Source organism: Pleurodeles waltl, chromosome 9 (assembly GCF_031143425.1).
Source record: "Pleurodeles waltl isolate 20211129_DDA chromosome 9, aPleWal1.hap1.20221129, whole genome shotgun sequence".
NCBI classification, from domain to species: Eukaryota; Metazoa; Chordata; class Amphibia; order Caudata; family Salamandridae; genus Pleurodeles; species Pleurodeles waltl.
This window is the reverse complement of record NC_090448.1, coordinates 885,387,618-885,403,582: the sequence shown is the minus strand read 5'-3', so window position 1 is coordinate 885,403,582 and position 15,965 is coordinate 885,387,618.

Here is a 15,965-nt window from a genome sequence, read left to right as displayed (position 1 = left end):
GGTTGGAAGCCTTTATTGTGACATAGTGTGATGATATTGCTGTCTTTAGCTCCACTTGGCAGGATCACCTAATCCACCTTGGCAAGGTTCTTGAAGCTTTGCAAAGTGCAAGCCTCACTATGAAGGCAAGCAAGTGCTAAATAGGGCAAGGCAAGGTTGTATACTTTGGTGACCTTGTAGATGGAGGCCAAGCTCAACCACTACAACCTAAGATCTAAACAATTCTGGACTGGAAAGCTCCAACCACCCAGACCCAACTCATGGCATTCCTGGACTTGACTGGGTACTACGGGAGGTTTGTGAAAGGGTATGGTACCATTATTTCACCTCTCACAGAACTGACCTCCAAAAAGATGCCAAGTAAAGTAAACTGGACAGTGAACTGTCAAACGTCTTTTGATAGTCTGAAGGAAGCAATGTGCTCTGCACCCATTCAAAAAGCTCCAGATTATTCTAAGCAGTTCATAGTGCAGACAGATGCCTCTACACATGGGATAGGAGTGGTTCTATCCCAATCCAATGATGATGGCCATGGCCAACACGTTGCTTTCATTAGCAGTAGGTTACTCCCCAGAGAGCAGTGTTGGAATGCCATTGAGTGGGAAGTCTTTGCTGTGGTCTGGTCCCTGAAGAAGTTGTGGCCATACCTGTTTGGTTCTCACTTCCTTCTTCAAACTGACCACAGGTCTCTCAGATGGCTGATGCAAATGAAAGGTCAATCGCCCAAACTGTTGAGGTGGTCCATCTCCCTACAGGGAATGGACTTTACAGTTGAACACAGACCACGCCAAGGAAGACGCTTTTGGAAAAGGTTAGTCCCATTTTCTTTCATTTGGGGGCGGGGGTAAGAAGTGCCCCTTGTTGACATGGTCACCCCCACTTTTTGCCTGGTATCATGCAATTTTGACTGAAAGTGCACTTTGATCATGGTAACCAGGTCCCCAGTGCCAGATGTCTTTCCCTAAATCTGTGCAATTGTTCCTCAATCGGCAATATCTTTGGCCCCCCTATAAGTCCCTAGTAAATGCTACCCCAGGTACATAGGACATGGGTACCAAAGAGGGTCCCTAAGGGCTGCAGCATGTATTGTGCCACCCTTAGGGACCCTTCACCTAGCACATGCAGACTGCCATTGCATATTGCGTATGTTGGTGCGGCTAAAAGTGAAAACATGACATGGCCTGTGTGCCATGTCCCCTAAACACTGCATGCAATATGTCTTACAGCCCTAAGGTAGGGTGCATAATATTTACTTGTGAGAACATATCTGCAAGAGCAGACATGCCCCTGCTATGTCTTTGTCGATTCTCAGACATAGTGAGTAGCCAGGGAAGCCATTTTAAGTACATGTGCTGGACACTGGTCAATACGAGTACTGAAGCTACATGGCTCTCAGGTCTTTTTGGGTGCCTGCAAGATCCAGGGAAGCAGTTCCGCTGCTCCACGGGAGTTCCTGGGTCTTTGTTGAAGACAGGCAGTCCTCCCAGGCTTTTGGAGGCACAGCAGCTTGCAGGAAGACTTGACTTTGGTGCAAATCGGCAGAGCAGACAGACCAGCAGGGCTGGGGACAAGTCAGGTGCTTCTTATTCAGTCTTTGCTTTTGCTGCTCTTGAGAGTCCTTCTTCTTCGTAGGTCAGCAGGAATCTGATTTCCTGGTGCCAGAGGTTCCTCTAAAAACTTAATTATGGGGCATTAGGGGAATGTAGTGTAGTAGCCAATGGTATATTTACCCCTGGGGTCACAACGTGGTCCCCCAGCCCTCCAGATGCAGAGCTTACCTTCGACTGGCTTACTGTGGACTCCCCAATGCTGCCTGCAGACTATGCCTGCAGGCCCCCTCGACCGCAAGTGCTCCCGGTGGATAAAATCTGACGCTTCAGGACACCTCTGCACCTGTTGCCCCTGGCCAGTGGAGAAGAGGACTTAAGGTGTCCTCACATTCCGAGCATCTCAAGACTTGAACCCACCTGTTGGTTCCCCTCGACTGGACTCCCTGTCCAAATCTGCAGCATTTTTTCAACCGAACTGATCACAGTTGACTAACATTGGGCACCTAACGCAGTACTGCACCTCTGCACCTGGCCGCTCGAATGCCCCCAGGGAGACCTGTTGGTGTGGCCTTGGATTTTGACCCAAACTCACCTTAAGTCCAGGTGATTGGTCCGATAAGTTGCTGTACCTTACCTGAATGCAGTACCCGTTTTCCCTCCATAGGATATCATTGCTGCTTCTGAAAAATGCACTAAGTGTTCAATTTTTAAACGGAAAGTATTTTTTTTCCAAAACATACTTACCTGATCATATTTATTCTGGTGTCTAAAGATATATAAAGATACTTGTTATCTTTTGTAAATTGGTGTGGTTCTCCTTACTGAGATGTGTATCTCATTTAGTGACTGTGTGTGTATTAGTAGATGTCTAACACTCCTCTCTGACAAGCTCAAGACTGCTCGACCATACTACCCCCTAAAATAGCACCTGTCCACTAGTAACGGAACTCCTGGACTCTTTGCGCGCTATATCTCATTTTGATATATAAAGAGCTAGCTTCCTACATCCCGTCTGCCAGCTGGGCATCCTAAGCCATGGGGCCTGGGGTTGCCAGTGCTTCATTAGCTGGCCAGCTGCTGCCCCACCTGTCTCAGGGCTCCAAGGGGATTTCTCCGGGCTAAGAGAACTCTTTGTTGCCGTGCCATCAGTACGCGCAACTTAATGGGCACATTATGGTGCTGCCAGCATTTGCCTGCTCAGCAATCCTCCACATTGCAGCTGCCCACAGCACCACAAGGTGGACCTCTGCTGTCATTATACCGGCTGCTTGATCTCTTCACTGCTGTTGCAAGTGGCCCAGCCTGCCACCATCCAGCATCATCCATGGTCCCAGCCTGCAACATACAACTCTGTGGACAGTCTAATCCATGCCTAGTTCTTTGCGCTCCTCCATGGGAACTCCACACAGCCCTGTGTGAGTGCTAAAAGCGGCAGACGATCAACAAGCTGCACAGCAACAGCTGCCACGCCTTTCGCGCCACAAGCTGTGACACGAGCCGAACATTCGGCACGGGACGTGGCTGCGAGCCGCGGCAGCAGGACGTACGGCGCCCCTGCAATTTCCTATTTTTATCGAGGCCCCAAATTGGGCATGGGGCCTCGACACGTTCAGGGCGCAGCGTGCCCCTGCTAGTTTTTGTCTCCCTCCACACTCCTTCACCCCCACTTACGTTCTGCTTCTTTTTCTTTCTTCTTTTCTGCCTTCCTCATTTCTTCCTGAATTTATGCCTTTCTTTCATTTCCATGATCCTTTCTCTTTCCCAGCATGCCTTCCTTCTCCCTGCATGCCTTTGGAACCTTACTTTACATGGTGACTTTTTCTATAGGTTTCTATGCTATGTTCCCAATCCAATATGGTGTTTTTTACTTCCTGCCGGTCACTTCCTGTTCTTTGGGTATATAAGGTGTGTGATTCCTGTTCTCTTTGCACTGCAACACTTCCTTTGGGTGGTGATCTTCGCTCCTGTTCTTCTGCGTCAGTTATATGTTCTCTGAGCCTGTTCCAGCTTTTTTCATTGTCATTTTTTGTCCTTTGTTCAGATTTACTTTTTGTTTTTGTTCCAGGAGTTCCAGTTTGAGTTTTTTTCTTCCCTTTTTGGTTATTTTCCCTCAGGGACTCCTTCTGAAGGGCACAGACTGCCTTTGGCATTCCCTCCATCAGCAGCACCATGGCTACAAGAAAGGGTCTCCCCTACTTGGGTCAAGGCAGAACCTATAGGAACCAAGACCTCACCACATTTCCAGTGGGCCACAGACATAGACAACGAGTAGGTTGTGACAATGCCTTACTGATGATACTCCCACCCTTCAGCACTCTGGCTGACCCTGCCAGGCCACCACCATCTTACTACTTCCACACAACGTGGTAGACTAAGGGGAAGAAGTTCCCAAGCTATTATAGACTCTACTGGGAACAGATGCGGGTGATGAGTACAATGAAGGGTTGCGGGCCCTAGACTCATACATTGGCACGCAACTCATCCCAGATTTCAAAAGGTTCAAGCTACCTCAGGACCACCAGAAAGAGGATTTAACTATTGATGCCTTCCACACCCAGCTGCGTCACCTTGTCAGTACATGCATAGATACAGTTCAAAAACCTGTAGCACTTCCAATGGCTTGAAGCCGCAAGATCTTTACATACAGGAGCAAGCACCTGCCACAGCTGGCAGGCGCCTTCAAACTGATAGTGACAAACGGAGACCGAATCATGCCCACCTGCTTTCAAATCACCAAGGAGGGTAAAGGCACCTTCCAGGGATGCCACATTGCAGAACACCTGGGACTGGCCTTGTTTGCCCAGCACATCACAGCCAGCAGTCATGCGGGAGACATCTTAGAGAACATTCTAAGCCTCTTTTAAAGCCTTAGCCACCGGTGAGACACACAAATAAAGATCCAAATTCACCAAACAATTTGCCCTGTGGCGCCACACCACCATCCTGAACCCTTTCACCTAAGGCCCCAGATAGAGAAAAAGATGGAAAAACTAGAGCAGCTGGATGTGATGGAAAAGGTTTTGGACCCACCCCACAGTATCCGTGCTGGTGGGAACACCAAAGCCAAGACAAGCCAGAGAAATCCTCCTCTGCGTAGATATGCACCTCCCAAATGCTGCAATACCCCACAAACGTCATCTAATGCCCAACATTTATGACATCATATCCCACTTAAATGGGATGCAATGGTTCTTGTAGTTGGACCTGAACCCAGAGTATCACCAGCTCAAACTAGACCCTGCATGCCGAAACATCCCTACTTTTACTACCCAACTCGGTCTTAGGGAGATATAAGTGCCTCAATTTCTCCATTTTATCAGAGGCTAAAGTGCTCCTGAACACTATCAGGGAAGTGCTCTCAGCCTCACCAGCATCGTCTGTATCAGTGATGATATCCTGATATAGTCTCACAGCCTGGAAGACCACCACAAGCAGCTCCATGTTACCCTGGCTAGCCTGGTGGAACATAGGCTTACCTTGCACAAGGAGAAGTGTTTGTTCTTTAACAATCAATGAAATTCTTTGGATACATATCTAAGGAAGGCTTGTGAGTTGACCCAAAGAAGGCAGGAGCAATCCGCAAAGTGCTGAGGAGAAATGAGGTGCTTCCTTGGTATGGCAGGTACTGTGGGAGGGTAATCCCAAATCTGACAACTCTGTCGGAAGCCTTACGAGCCATCATGAAGATGGATGCCAAGTGGGCGTGGTGTGATAAGGCTGAAGAGGCATTCTGGCTAGTGAAAGGAGTCCTCATGAGAAAAGAGACAATGGCATACTATGACCCTCACCACAATACTGAATTGGTCATCAACACCAGCCCCAAAGTGCAGGGAGCTGTGCTGCTGCAAGAAAAAAGCCACAAGATGCGTGTCCCTATCATATATACCAGCTAGATCCCCACAGGGACTGAGGGCAAGTACACCAGATTGAAAAAGAAGCTTTTGCCATTCGATCAGGGTGCCACCAATTCAACCTCTACCTGCAAGGAAGACGATTCTGAGTCATCACGAACTACAAGCTATTGGCACCACTCTTTGTGGATATATCCCGGAACCTGCCATCCAGAATTGAGAGGTGGGCTGTCCAACTACAAATGCATGACTTTGAAGTCGCACTGACCAGGGGCCCACAACCCAGCCAACTTTATGTTGTGACACCCAGAGGCAGAAAAAAGAAGAGGGAACGGTACTAGCCCTAATAGCCACAGAAGACAGCCCCTGACATTCTTAAATGCATCTTTGCATGGATTTTGGCAACTTCCTGGATGGGAGCTTCACCATTGTTGTTATGGACGACCACCCCAAATACCCCATGGTGGAAGTGATCCAGTGCACAGCATTCAAGGCACTTCGCTCAGTGCCCAAAATGACACTCACACTATTTGGATTACCGGAGGAGGTCAGGACAGACAACGGGCCCCCATTTCAAGGACAGGAGTTTGAGGACTACCTCAAGAGCCTAGGTGTGAGACACAGGAAAAGTTGAGCGGTTCATGATGACCCTCAACAACATTTCTGTCATTATTGCATATGTTCCTAATGGCATTTGGCAACCCCCCTCGGTACTATAGGACGTGTCACTGTAAATCTTTTGATGAGTTGCCCAGGATGAGACAACATCCACCCCCCCAGCCGCCACTGGTGACCAGACACAATGGACAAGAAAGTCAAACAGGAGAAGCACCAAGGGACCAGTACTAAAGCCAGTCAAGACCGTTGAGCACGAGAACCCACCCTTAAAATGGGAGATGCAGTGATCATCAAAGGTCACCATCTTTGGCACAGGTTCAGGGTTAGAGGAATCTGTGGTGGATCACCCAGATCCAAGTGACCATCATCACTGTGTCAAGCCAAGGATAGACTGTAACCTGAAATGTATACTAGTTCAACAGGGCACACAGCTCACCAAGTTTGGATGTGGCCAGACACCCCAGCTCCACCAAGTGGATGAAGCCCAGTATTAACACATTAGGGAGAAGACAGGTGATTCACTCAACTTTGCCTATCCATCCTGTGGTCGTGTGTCACCGTGAAGTGAAAATGCTGAGAGTCAAGAGGACACTCAAGGGCTCAGCTGAGGTCATGACCACTGTATCATCTGAGACTGCACTTTAAAACCAGCTGTATCTTCAGAGACTATGGCCCTCATTACGACTTCAGCGGTCTTTTTGAAAGACTGCCAAAGTCGCTGGCACCAAAAGACTGCCGTATTTCGAGTCACCCAAGGATTTCTGCCCATTTGTGCGTGGAAATCCAACCCCGTCAGCCACGCCAAAAAGGACTCCGCCTGCCCTATTATGACACTTAATATGGCATGGCGGTTCCTGCACGTCAGTGCGAGGCTGGCAGTGGAAGCGCTGATACCCATCCCCTCCCAGATGACCACTTCGCCAAGACAGGTAGGTGGACCGTCCGAAAGGGGAGGTGGGCTGTGTGTTGTGTGGATGCGTGTATGGTATGTATAGCGGTATGGGTGTGTGTGTGTGTGTATGTTTGTATGCGTGGAGGGTGTGTGTGTCTGAATGTATGCGGAGGGGCGATTGAGTAGGTGTGTGTTTTGGGATGCATGTGAGTGAGGGTGTATGTCTGCAAGTCAGTGAACGAGTGGGGGTGTTAGTGTGAATACACGCAAGTGTGGGGATGAGTGGGTGGGCGTGCATGTAGTTGTGAGGATGAGTGGGGGCTGTATGAAGGTGTGTGGACTTGTGGGCTTGCGTGTGCTGTCAAAGAATGGGGATTCCTGTTGCCAGGTGTGTTTCTGCCAGGGTTTTCGTGGTGGGGCTACCGCCTCGGAAAGCCTGGCGGTGTGGCGGGTCATAATACTACTGACGGTCTTACGGCTGCCGCCGGGCCAGAGGTGCTCAGCTCCGGTCCAGGGGTCCATCCAGGCGGTGTTGTGGCGGTTTGGGTTTGCCAAACTGCCTTTGTCATTATACGAAGGTCTTTACCACCGGCCCTGCAGCGATAAGACCACCACCGCAAGTGTTTGGCATTCTTCAGACCTCCACACTCATAATGAAGGCCTATATGTGGAATATAGAAGAATGTAAGGGGTTTTTCCGAGATGGGGTCCCTGCTAAAGACTAACGTGGTGAGGGATGTATCTGCCAGTCTGCCTCTATGTGAAAGAGTTCACACAGCACTCTCCCCGGAGGCCGGTCCCCGAAGCGCATAGATAAATGGGTTGTGGCCTGCTTGAGGACACACCCCTTAACTACATAGTGATGCCCCTGTGTTAATTCTAGCTGATTCCATCTAATTCTAATTCAATCTAACTCTAGAGCACAAGTCCCAGCGCTTTAGGTGGACTGGGTCCTGCTGGTGCAGAGCGCCGTTAGTAGTTAAAAGGGGGCATCGAAACAGGTCCCTATCGAGCTCTGTTTTTATACCCTGTCACAGGCGGTCCAGTTTTTTGCGTCGGGGTGAACATGCGCACAACGATGTGTGCATCCTCACTTCTCGCTACCTTCTCCCTAGTGTGATGTCACGCCAGGTGAGTGTTGTAGTGGGAATGGACATTCTTTGAAGAGAGACATTTTCTCTCTGGATTCCCTTCTGTTTGTGCAATGCAGAAGCAGCAACATTGTAATTGTGCCAGCCATTAGATTGAGGACATCAGCAGAACCACCAACGAATGGACCGAGATGACTCTGCTTTGAAAACTTAAGTCAGAGGACCAGTGGCAGCCAGCCTACATTCTGACCTTGCTCTGACCTTTCATAGCAAGTGATGAGCGTGCATGCTGCAGTGGGTTCCAGCCACAAGCAAAGCATTTCTCCCTCACCTTCCAAAGGGCCTTGCAGAAAAACTAGTCTGCATCATCCTTTCCCCATCCCTAATAGAACCAGCTAGTTTAAACCCTGCTGAACTTGAAATCAACCTCAATCAATCAATTAGTAATCACCCCGTGGGGATCCAGGTGCTGAAGAAAAGTAAGCCTTAGTCGAAGAGCCAGGACTCGAGTCCCTTCCGGGAGTGGGAAAGTGAAGGGGAGGTTCAGAGGTAGAGTGGGAGGTCGTTCCAGGACTTGGAGGCGAGGTAGGAGAATGTACGACCTCTGCTGTGGCTCTGCCAGATATAGGGGACATGTGTGAGGGCTAGAAATGTGGATCAGAGTTGTCTGGTCAGCTGGTGGAAGGGCAGGTGGTGGTTAATGTAGGAGGGTCCAGCGTTGTGCAGGGCCTTGTAAGCGAGGGGCAACAGCTTGAACTGGCATCTCTTCTGGAAGGTGAGTAAATGGAGGCTTCTGAGGTGGGGGGGTGATGCTGGTCAGTTTGGGGAGGTCGATTATGAGTCTGGCTGAGGCGTTCTGTATGATCTGTAGTCATTTGTGGAGGTTGATTGTTATTCTGGCTTAGAGTGCATTTCCGTAGTCCAGTCAGCTGGTGACAAGGGCTTGAGTCACTGTTTTCCTGGTGCTGGCGGGGATCCACGTGAAAATCTTGTGAAGCATGTGAAAGGTGTGGAAGCAGGAGGAGGCCACTGCGTTGACCTGGCGCTTCATGGAGAGTTCGCTGTCCACGATGATGCTGAAATTGCGGGTGTGGTCGGTGGGGGTAGGTGAAGGTCCAAGTGCAGTGCGCGACCATGTGTCATCCCAAGGGGAGGCGTTCTTTTCGAAGATGAGCACTTCCATCTTGTAAGTGTTCATCTTCAGGCAGTTGGACCTTATCCAGTCGCCGATGTTGTTTATGGCATTCTGGAGGTTGAATCATGTGGTGGCAGTGTCTTCCGTGAGCAAGAGAATGAGTTGGGTGTCATCAGCATATGAGATGATGTTGAGTCCATGGGTGCGGGCCAATGGAGTCACGTAGGTGTTGAAGAGGGTGGGGCTAAGGAAAGATCCATGGCGGACCCTGCAGATGATGTTCGGAGCTGAAGGGTGGTAGGTATATTTTCTGTGTGCATCCTGTGAGGAAGGAGGTGATCCACTTGAGAGCGTCCCCTCAGATGCAGATGTGGTGGAGTCTGGTGATAAGGGTGTGGTGGGATACAGTATCGAAAGCCGCTGAGAGGTTGAGGAGGATCAGGGCTGCAGTCTCACCATGGTGGAGGATGGATCTGATGCCGTCAGTTGCAGCTATCAAGGTGGTCTCAGTGCTGTGGTTGGAGCTGAAGCTGAACTGGGAGGCTTCAAGGAGGTTGTTTCCTTCCAGGTGATCAAGGAGCTGGTGACTGATGGCTTTCTCTAGGACCTTTGCCGTGAAGGGGAGCAGCAAAATGAGGCCGTAGTTCTTGAGTTCGTTGGGGTCGGCGGAGGGTTTCTTCAGGAGGGGTTTCAGCTCTTTGTGTTTCCAGGCATTGGGGAAGGTGGTCGTATTGATAGATGAGTTGAGGATGTTGGTGAGTGCGCTGCTGATTTCCTTCTGTCCCAGGTTGAAGGCGTGGCGGGGGAAAGGGACTGTCAGTGCTCCAGAGTGGATAGAGCTTATGATCGCTGAGGTTACTGGCATGGTGAGTCATGTCCAATCGGTGAGTTGGCTGTGGGAGTTGCCAGTGTTTGTCAGGAGGTGTCCGAGGACAGTTAGTTGTGGGTCAAAGTTGATGTACATGCCTGCTATTTCTGCCATGGATTTGCAGAGGACTTGAGAAGGGTGAATCGTGGTCTTGGTGAAAGATGGGCAGGAAAATTCTCTGAAGATGATGAAGAGTTCTTTTGTGTGATTGGTGCTAACCTCAATGCAGGTGGTTAGAGTTTCTTTTTTGGCTTCCTTGAGGCGGTGGTGGTATTTGCGGAATGCAACTTTGAAGGTGGTTGAAGGTGGTGAGGTCTAAAGGGTTCCTATTGAAGTACCATCATCTCTCCAATCACTTGCAATCATATTTGAAAGCCCGGAGTTCGGGGGTGAACCATCTGGACTGTTTGCTGGCTCTGCTGGTGCTGGTCTTTTCCCTAGGTGCGACTGTGCTGGTGCAGTTGGATATCCAGTTGGAGAAGTTTTGGATGGCCAGCTCAAAGTTGCTGGTGGGGTGGTGTCTGGTGATGTTGATGGTGGCCATCCATTGGGTCTTGGTGAGTTTGTTCCATCTGCGGGTTGGGTGCAAGAGAGTGGGCCGTGGTGAGCCTGCGATGGTGAAGTGGACAATACTGTGGTCTGTCAGGTGAGTTTGGTGGCATAGCTGAATTTGATTCTGTCGCTGGCTGTAAAGACTGGGTCCAGGGTGTGTCCTGCGTGGTGTGTGGGGCTGGTGACCAGTTGCATAAGTCTGATGTTGCTCATGCTTTCCAGGAGGTTGGTGGATTGATGTTGTTGGGGTCGTCAAGGTGGAACTGGAGGATGCTGACGAAGATGTAGTGCTTGGAGTCAATTGCCGGGGGTGAGTTTGGAGATGGCATCACAGAAGCTGGATCAGGGGCCTGCTGATCTGTAGGCTTGGGTTCCTCTGACAGTAGTGTTTGCATTGATTCAGATTTGGAAGTTGAGATGTTACATGATTGACAAGATGTTGTCTTCAGAGGTGGAGCTTTGGAGGGTCTCCTTGTGGATGATGGTGATGCCTCACTCATGTTTGTTGGCGTGGATTCAGTGTATCATCTTGTAGTCTTGGGGCATTGCGGTTGCAATGTCAGGTGCTGAGGATGGATGCACACCACGTAGGGACTGGATTTGGTGATGGTGTGCCAGATTTTGGTGGCGTACTTGCAGAGCGATCAGGGGTTTCAGTGTTGCAGGTAAACCGCATCGGTGGTAGGTGAAGGTTCGGTCTGTGTATCTCGGTGAGGTAATGCAGCAATTGTTGTTGTGGCCTCTGGGGGTTAGGGCTCAGAGCTCAGAGGCTGTGTAGCGATGGATGGCAGGAGAGTCAGGGGTTCTGGTGCTGGGTGCGGTCCGGGCGTGGAAGGGTGCAGACGGGCTTGCCTTTGGCGTGCCAGTGGAACAGCCGTGCAGCAGCCTCCATAAGCCGTCCTGGGAGGTGGGAGGGGCTAACAGGAAGGTGGGAGGGCAGGAAACTGGGAGCTGGAAAAACAGCTGGAGCAGGAGCCGACACAAACCTTATAGGGAGCAACAAGAAAACAAACCAAGCACAAAACAAACAAAATGGCACAGAATAAAGTAAAAATACAGCAGGAAACAGGCAAACACACAATACAAGGGCAAACACTAAATGTCAACAATAACAATCAGCAGTGGCCGCAGGGATTGAACCCAGGAGGGCCTCAAGGGCTGGGGCCGGGAGTTATCATCCGGTTCACAGAGACACTGCAGCTCAGTCCAGGGAGGAGGGGTGCATAAGACTAGGGTCATGGGCTAACTCCTTGGCAGCCTCCATTCATAGTCCTGGGAGATGGGAGAGTCTAGCAGGGAGGGAGGAAACCAGCAGGAATCAAGAGCAGGAAGAACGGTGGCAGCAGGCAGGTCGGGGCCAACACAAAACCTACAGGGAGCAACAAGAAAATGAGGCAAGGACAAAGCAAACACAATGGCACAGAATTAACCTGAACAATGATTGGGATGCAGTGTTATGAAGGTAGGTACATTAAAGGGGAGATGTCAGGAACCCCCAAGGTGCCTCCTGCGTTATCTGTCAGCATCCCCAGGGATTAGGGTTAAATCATATCTCTGTTCTTGGTTAAACCTTCATGTTTCTAAGTAAACATAATGTGCTGTGTTACACAATAGGTTTTATCAATGCTTGTTTGCTAATGTGAGCAGGTGTAGACATGTGCTTCTAATTGTGTGTGGTGTAGACATGTGCTTCTAATTGGGTATGGTGACTCATCCACATGTGGAAACTCAACTGCTTTCCTGATTGGCTATAAATAGCAGAGTGAAGCATGCCTCCCTGCTTGGCTTTATTCTGCTTCCTGATCTCAGCATCTGATTTGGCAGTCCAGCCCCTGCTGTTATCCTTGTATTCAGGACTCTTGAGGCAATTCTTTTCTTCGTTCCTGTACCAACTGACACCAGGCATTCCTCCAGCACTCCGTAAAAGGCTGCAGCTAAGTGAATAGTATTCTCCAGGGAGTTTGTTCTTTGAGCGCCGCGCTTTCCTAGAACAGCTGGTGTATTTCAGACCTCGTATTTTGGCAGAGTGCTTATCTTGAAGAGACAAATGCATTTCTGAACATTCTACATTATTATTGTAGTTATTTGCCTAAATGTGCTTCAGGAAATCTGTTTGAACTCAAGTACTACAAAAAGTGACAGTGCAAATTTAAAAGTGCATTTACATGACTATTCTTTCTCTAATAGCATAACTCTTGGATTTACATTGTGTCATTCATGCTTGTGTTTCAGGTGTGAGGAATTTGCTTTTTGAAGGGGTTTTCACACACAGAGTGAAACCAAACCAAACTGTGCCACCCTAACTGTTTGAACCTAGGGTGGACATTTGTATTTCTTGGATTGTTTTTGTTCCTTTTAGTTTTACCCTATGCATGCAGGAAAGTTATATGTGATATAATTAATGCCCTTGTTTGTCTTTTTTGTGCATAAGTGCAACCACAGTCCTAATTGTAGTGTGCAACAGTGAATCTCTGTGAAGCCAGCCCTAGTGTTGCAGTACTTATTGTTATGGTACTCAGTTTGGGTTTTTGGTAAAGCAGTGTTAGTAATTGTGCCATCAGTTATTATTATCCAAGAAAAGTGCTGGAGCATCCCGGTGTTCTTCTACCGCTCCCGTGCCCATATCAGAAAGAGAGATTTAGTTTCAAGGAAGTTGAGTGCACTAACTCTACTATCACTCTGTCAACAACGACCTGCCCCCCCCGAAGATACAGGGTGCTTGGCTGGACCGGCAAGACGTGGCAGTGTTTTGTCTCTTTCTCTTCCACTCCCCCTTTCTTTTTGGGACACCTGCCGGGGTTTCTGTGTCCACCAGGAAGTGCTGAGAGGTGTTCCAGGAGCCTGAGGGGCATACCATCGCCTCTGCAGACATCCTGCTTTTCAGGTGAGTGTCCCTGTCTCGACAGGGGCTAATTGTTTTCATTATTTTGCTTGTGAGCAGGCTCCATGGTTGGTTTGACTAGCAAAGCAACAAGTCGTCAGTAGAGTTGTCACCTTGTTGCTATTACTCCATAAGCACTGGTAAATTTAGGCCCATGGCTGGTGCCGGTAATAATTAAACACCGGCAATGCATTGTCAGTATTTTTATTGCCTTCTCCCATCTGTGATCATACTCCGCACTTGCTATCCAGGCTTTATTCCTCTTGATGACTGTGTTGCACAACTTGAACTTGAACTTTTTAGGCCAAGCGCTTTGACCTGTTGCAAGTGTTGTGGGCTTTTAACCACGCTCATCACTTTCACCCGTTCGTGGGCTTGCCTTTCAAAAATCATTTGATGTCCTTGGTAATTGCTTTTACTTTGTCCCGCCTTGAAGCAGTTTTTGTCAGGTCTTGCAGACTACCCGTGTTACTTGTATTTTTGCATGATTGCTGATATACATCAGTGTGGGAGAACTATTTTTTTTTGTCTCTCCCCTTCGTGCTGCATGGCGGCTATGGTGCTCATAGCGCGAACAAGCAGAACAGCCTGAACTCGATTGTGGTATTGAAGCCCAGGTCATATTGTTCACAGTTACCTAATCAGAGTAATTTCTTGTGGCTGTCCCCTCAAAACACTTAAAATTGGTAAATGCTTTACATAAAACAGAAATCCTCCAAGCGAAAGTGGCTCTTCCGGCACAGTGGGAGAGCCAATACTACAATATTCACTCCACTCGGTAAAACTCGACCCATAATGCTTTGCAAGCATTCTTTTTCACAATATGTTTGCCCATAACTCAGCCTGTGATGGTCCTAGGACGATGGGACCACCATCATAACGTTCAATTAATCCATTTTTGTAAAGCGCAACTACTCACCCGTGAGGGTCTCAAGGCGCTGTTCAGCACAATGCGCTCTTTCTGTCTAGATCATCATTTAATCTCAACACTAGGTTAGTGGGGACCCCAAAAAAGTGACCCCTCTCAACATTCAGTGTCTTTTTAAGCATTCTCATGGCTCGAACTTTTGTTTTCTAGCAGGGGAATGGCTTGTGTTTTGAGGGCCCTGTTTGTAATATCATTGTTATAGGCCTGCTACTACTGAAAATATTTAAAGAAGTATGTTCTCAGGGGGCTCCGTATATGGCTACTCTGCATTGTTTATTGCCATTATCTTTTTGTATTATTTATTGTTGTTTTCTTTTTGTGTGGTTATGCCCTCTAGGGGCTAACTATATAGTTACATGACCATGTTTCTTACAAATGCTATTTCCATTCAGGTGTCCTTTAGGGGCTGTTCTAAGCCTTACAGTCTTATCAACATATTAAAATATTAGTGGTACGGAAACAGGCCCCATTATGCTTTGCAGGGCATTACTTTTACAAAACATTTGTACTCATAACTCAGCTTGTGGTGGTCTTAGGACAATGGGACCACCTTTAAAACTTTGACCACAATGTGCTCTCTCTATCTTCATCATTTCTGGGTCCCCACACTATGTTAGTGGGGACTCAAAAATAATAACCCCTCCCACCATTCAATGTCTTTTAGGCTTGAACTTTTGTTTCATAGTAACAAGAAGTTTTGTTTTAAAGGCTTTGTTTGCAATATTCTGGTAGTAGGCCTGCTAGTCCTAAAAACACTCTCTAGGGGCTAGGTATATGGTTACACTGCATTATTTTCTCCTGTGTTTTTTTCATGAGGTTATGCTTTCTAGGGGATGACAATATGGTTATATGACCATCTTTCTTACAATTATATTTTTGTTATGATGCCCTCTAGGGGCTATTTTGAGCATTACAGTCTAATGCCAAATTTGTATGTCTGATAAAGGTTTAAATGATAATTGTTCCTGTTTTAATAACCACCCCTTATTACAATTATGAACATAATCCAGGCCAATTTAACATCCTTATTACACTATGACTGTTTGAACACTCTTGATATGCTTGGGTGACCCTTCTTGTTTATTTCTCCTCTGTGGCTGTCTTGTGTCTTTTTTTAGAGAATTGTGTTAGCCAGCCAGCAACTCTGATGGTGGGGTGGTGAAAGAGGTATTCTATTGGAATTAGCATGGCAGATTTAAATTAAGATGCTAAATGACAATATTTTTGGAGAAATGTAGCAGCTCCGGCCATAAACTCACACTGTGCATGGCAACTTTGTTATTCACTTTTCTTTGCTTTAATACACAAATATATGTCGCTAAGTGATATTTTCAGGCCCTGAGCAATAGTGCACAAGACCAACAAAGCAGATTCAGGCAGCTGAAGTGCAGAAGACACTGCAGTGTTCTGGCAGGCCAAAGCTGTGTTAACAACAATGGACATATGACCCCTGCTCAAACCACCGGGCTCCCGGGCTCCAGCCAACTGGGAAATAAAAGGTTTGTCCAACCCTGGTTGTATGGCATGCAGATTAGGTGGTGTGTTGCAGGTCACACGGTCAGTTTTTGGCAGGGTGACTCAAGTTTTTATCCTTCCCAA